This window comes from Hylobates moloch, unplaced genomic scaffold (genome assembly GCF_009828535.3).
Source record: "Hylobates moloch isolate HMO894 unplaced genomic scaffold, HMol_V3 SCAFFOLD_10, whole genome shotgun sequence".
NCBI lineage: Eukaryota > Metazoa > Chordata > Mammalia > Primates > Hylobatidae > Hylobates > Hylobates moloch.
In genome coordinates this window covers 79,930,133-79,935,798 of record NW_026652285.1, presented here as the reverse complement: position 1 = coordinate 79,935,798, position 5,666 = coordinate 79,930,133, and the positions used below count along the sequence as shown (strand labels likewise).

Below are 5,666 nucleotides of genomic sequence, written 5' to 3'. Positions count from 1 at the left end.
TGTTAAGCACATAATGTATGCCAGGCACTGGGCCTTAATATCAATTCACCTTCACAAGCCTCCTCATGGTATTGTTACCTCCCTTGTCCAGAGAGGAAAAGAGGCTCAGAGAGATGAAGTCATACATCAAGTCATATAGCTAGACAGGGTGGAATTCAGATTTGAATCAAGGGCAGCTGGACCACAAAATGATTGTTCTTTCCGTTAACAGGACTGTCATTTTAGAACCTATGAATAGGGAAAAAACAGAAATTACAAAACTCTTGGCTAGCCGTGTGGTAGCTGATTCCTGCTGATTACCAATTAGACCCTCCCCAGATTGTTTGCCCTCTCCAGTCACAGTCTTCACATCTATAAAAGAGAGACCTGGTTGCAATATCCCTTAGGGTGGGATTTTCAAGCCATAAGTCAGACCCATCAAAAAGTAATCAGATCAATCGAGTCACCACGAACATTTTTTATGAAACAAAAGGAACAAGGCCGGGCGTGGTGGCTCATGCCTATAATCCCAGAACTTTGGGAGGCCAAGGCGGGCGGATCATCTGAGGTCAAGAGATTGAGACCATCTTGGCCAACATGGTGAAACCCTATCTTTACTAAAAATACAAAAAATAGCTGGGTGTGGGCCGGGCGCGGTGGCTCACGCTTGTAATCCCAGCACTTTGGGAGGCCGAGGCGGGCGGATCACGAGGTCAGGAGATCGAGACCACGGTGAAACCCCGTCTCTACTAAAAAATACAAAAAATTAGCCGGGCGTGGTGGCGGGGCGCCTGTAGTCCCAGCTACTCGGAGAGGCTGAGGCAGGAGAATGGCGTGAACCCGGGAGGCGGAGCTTGCAGTGAGCCGAGATTGCGCCACTGGGGAGACCTCTCACAAAAGAAAAAAAAAAAAAAAACTGGTGTGGTGGCTGCATGACCGAGATAGCCCATTGCACACAGGTAACAGATGAACTCACTCAACAGAAAAGAAAAACCATCACAGTAAAAATGAGTATTGAGTGTTTTTTTATGACAGGTATACATACACACACGTGTGTACCTTTGTATATGTGTGTATGTGCATTGGGTCATGATGTAAGATCAAGTTCTCACTGTGGATTACCGTCAAGATTTTGAAAGTTACTGCATTAAGGAGGATTCTTTCAGCCTAGGGACTTAGGTCTCACAATTGCAAATGCAAACCTAACAGTTTGCTGGAAACTCTATAGACCAATAGAAAGAGGAGAAAGATAGAATCAGACAGATAGATTTTAAGGGTTTTTTTGGTCTTTTGTTTAATGTTGCCCAGGCTAGTCTCGAACTTCTGGCCTCAAACAATCCTCCTGCCTCGCCTCCTAAAGTGCTGCAACTACAGGTGTGAACCACCATACCCAACCAAGACTTGGATTTGGATCTGAACTCTTCTATTTGTGACTGTATGCCCTTGAGCAAGTCATTCTACCTCATTGGGCCACAATTTTATTATCTGTAAAATGCAAATAATAATGCCCATCTTACAGGGTAATAATGAGGCTTAAATGAGAAAATATAATCACTTAGCAGAGTTCCAGGAACATCATAATGCTCAAAATATGTTAATTATAATAATTGTTGATTTAAATATTTTTATTATGACCATTATAATTATTATTTTCAAATTGCATTGAAATTATTTATTTACATATCTCTTCCTAGGCTAGACTCATAAAGAAATCCAAGGGAGTCTTTATCATTGTATATCAAAACCATATTGTATTCAATGCAAATTGATAATGTTGACAGTATCTCCAAAGTTAGAACCAGGACCAGAAGCCTTAAAGACTATTCCACACACCTCTCAACCAATTTATAAAAGGACTTTCATTCAGTTAAAAGCTCTTTGAAAAGAAAATGCACTGTCTTGAAAAGTAATAACAATGACTTAGCACTGCAAGGAATTTTATTATTATGAGGTGACATCACCCACATAATTTTATTTCAATCTAACAACCACATTGCAAGGGAAATACAGTTCTCAAGCCCCATTTTACAGCATGGAAACTGAAGCTCAAAAAAGTAAAATGATGTGCCCAAGCCATAGAACCAGAACTGTTGACTTTGAGCTATATGTTCTTTCTCTTGTACTGGTGATTCATAAATTTTAGGTTGTATGTAAAATTAACCAGGAAACTGGTCAAAAACAAATTGCCAGTTCCCAATCCCAGAGATTGTGACTCAGTTCTTCTATTATGAAGAATAGGAATTTGCTTTTTTTTTTTTTTTTTTCTAAGAAGGAGTCTTGCTCTGTCACCCAGGCTGGAGTCCAGTGGCGCGATCTTGGCTCACTGCAACAGCCGCCTCCCGGGTTCAAGCGATTCTCCTTCCTCAGCCTCCCGAGTAGCTGGGATTACAGGCACCCGCCACCACGACCGGCTAATTTTTGTATTGTTAGTAAAGATGGGGTTTCACCATGTTGACCAGGCTGGTCTCAAACTGCTGACATCAAGTGATCTGCCCACCTCAGCATCCCAAATTGCTGGCATTACAGGCGTGAGCCACTGCACCTGACCCGGAATTTGCTTTTCAACAAGCATCCACAAATGATTCTGATCTAGGTGATCAGAAAATGACTATTCCCCTCATCCAGCAATCTCTTAAAAACACAGGTTGAATGCCCCAATCTGAAAATCCAAAATCTGAAACACTCAAAAATCCAAAACTTTCTGAGCACCAACATGAGATAGTGACACTTTTGCTTTCTGGTGGTTCAGTGTGCACTAACTTTGTTTCATACACAAAATCACTATAATATCGTATAAATAATCGTATAAATATTATCATATAAATATAATAATCAATATCGTATAAAATTACCTTAAGGCTATTTGCAGAAGGTGTACATGAAATATAAATGAATTTTGTGTTTCGATTTGTATTCCATCCACAAGATATCTCATTACATACATGCAGATATATCAAAATCTGAAAAAACCTGAAATTCAAAACATTTCTGATCCCAAGCATTTCAGATAAGGGATACTCAACCTGTACTCACAAACAAAGGTCTTATTTCTCTAGCCTAGTGAACCCATTTGTACACTTGCCAAAGGCTGTTCTGAGTTACAATGGGCACATAAGGATCCAGGATCTGGAATTCCCAGGCTTTGCTTTGCTAACAGTTTCATTTTGCCTTCTGACCAAGCTTTAGGCCCTACTGCTGACAGTGGTAAGAAGAATGTCTTTAAATCACCTGCCTGTCTGACCAGCAGTGCGTGCCCTGAGGGTGGAGCCAGCCTGTATCTACACCACATCATAATGAAGGTGTTGTAGGGACAAGAGCTCTGAAGCGCTTTGGGAGAGCTGAGATCCATCCCATGGAAACCATCCTCAACTTCTTCAGCCAGAGTTGGCACCCCCAGGTACGGCTCCTATAATCTTTTGTGTACAGCTAACATATTGTTAGTTTACAAGCCTGCTTCCTGGAAAAAAAGGTGCAGGGAAGAGAGGGCAGAGGAATCATACCTTATTCATCTTATCTCTCCACCCCTATACTCAACTCTAGTCACTCAGCAGATGCTGAGCGTGTGAGTCAATGAATCAATCACTGAATGCAGAACAAACAATACCACAGCAGACTTACTCTTATTATAAAGTTGAAGAAAAGTTTTCTAGGCCAGGCACGGTGGCTCACGTCTGTAATCCCAGCACTTTGGGAGGCCGAGGCGGGTGGATCATGAGGTTGGGAAATCGAGACCATCCTGGCTAACACGGTGAAACCCTGTCTCTACAAAAAAATTAGCCTGGCGTGGTGACAGGTGCCTATAGTCCCAGCTACTCAGGAGGCTGAGGAAGGAGAATGGCCTGAACCCGGGAGGTGGAGCTTGCAGTGAGTCAAGATTGTGCCACTGCACTCCAGCCTGGGCGACAGAGCAAGACTCCATCTCAAAAAAAAAAAAAAAAAAAAAAAAAGTTTTCTAGCTGCCTATGTCTCATTTTATTAAATTTGACCACCTCTAGATTTCAAAAGTGGTTTGTTTTTTTTAACCGTGATGGAAACATCTTTAATTTTTCTTGGAATATATTAAAAACATAAAAAAGAGCACTTTTTGTGAAGCAGAAATGATGAACAATAAACTCTGTGGTTTGTGAGACATGAAACACCATCACTGTTTTGAAAAGATAATTTTCCTGGAAACAATGAGTTTGGAAACTAATTTGCTGTTTCAATGGCCAAACCTTGGCCCGCTAATCCCCCAGAGGAATATGGAATATGAGGCTTTGTGGTACAACCAACAACCAACATTTGACAGAGTGACTTTTCCAAGACAGATTCAGTGCACACAGTGCACAGTTCAATGTTCTGATAGTGTCTTCTCATTCACCCTCTTATGGCGGGAGTATCATTCCTATTTTACAGCTGTAATAACTTAGGTTCAAAAATCACACAGCTAATAAGAGTTAGAGCTGGAATGATACAATAGCTGTCCTCCTGTGATTGCTTTATTTCACTTGGCATAATATCCTCCAGGTTTATCCATGTTGGTGCATATGAAAAGATTTCTTTCTTTTTTTAATGCTGAAAAATATTCCATCGTGTGGATTTACCACATTTTCTTTATCCATTCATTCATCAATGGACATTAAGGTTGTTTCCATATGTTGGCTACTGTGAATGCTATGGTTTGAATGTCCCTGCCAAAATTCATGTTGAAATTTAATTGCTATTGTAACAGTATTGAAAGGCAAGACCTTTAAGAGATGATAAAGTCATGAGGTCTCTGCCCTCATGCATGAATTAATACTGTTATCATGGGAGTGGGTTAATTGTCAAAGGAGTAGGGTCCTGGTTAAAAAAAAAAGAGATGAGTTCGGCTCACTTTTCTCTCTGTCTTATACGTTCACTCACCACGTGATACTTCCTACCAGCGGATAACCCTTGCCAGATGCTGGCATCATGCTCTTGGAATTCCCAGTCTCCAGAACTGTAAGAAATAAATTTCTTTCCTTTATAAAATACGCAGTCTGCGGTATTTTGTTATAGCAGCAGCAAATAAACTAAGCCAGTGAATAATGCCGCAATAAACATAGGAGGGCAAATATCTCTTTGAGATCCTGATTTCAAATCTTTTGGATATATAGCCAGAAGTGAGGTTGCAGGTACTATGGTAGTTTTATTTTTTAATTTTTTTCAGGAATCTCCATATTGTTTTCTGTAATGGCTGCAAAATTTTACTGCCTATAGTTAACAATACCGTATTGTAAACTTAAACATTTTGTTTAAACATAAATCTCATGTTAAGTGCTCTTATCACAAAAAAAGGGTTGGAATGCTCACTTCAGCAGCACATATACTGAAATAGGAATGATAACAGAAATTAGCCTGGTCCCTGCCCAGGGAAGACATGCAAATTCATGAACCATTCCATATTTTCTAAAAAAAAAAAAAGAACAGCATAGGGGACACAAGAAAACTTTTGGAGGTGATTGATACGGTTCGGCTCTGTACCCACCCAAATCTCAACTTGAATTGTATCTCTCAGAATTCCCACGTGTTGTGGGAGGGACCTAGGGGGAGATAATTGAATCATGGGGGCCAGTCTTTCCCCTGCTATTCTCATGATAGTAAAACAGTCTCACAAGATCTGATGGGTTTATCAGGGGTTTCCGCTTTTGCTTCTTGCTCATTTTCTCTTGCTGCCCCCATATAAG

The 5,666-nt window shown here is 40.6% G+C and overlaps 1 non-coding gene across 1 annotated transcript; it reads left to right on the top strand.

Moving 5' to 3' along the window:
- The first annotated feature begins 5,284 nt into the window (after positions 1-5,284).
- On the top strand, positions 5,285-5,389 carry LOC116475996 (U6 spliceosomal RNA). The gene has a single exon (XR_004250079.1). It is a non-coding gene; the product is annotated as a U6 spliceosomal RNA (small nuclear RNA).
- The last annotated feature ends 277 nt before the right edge of the window (positions 5,390-5,666 follow it).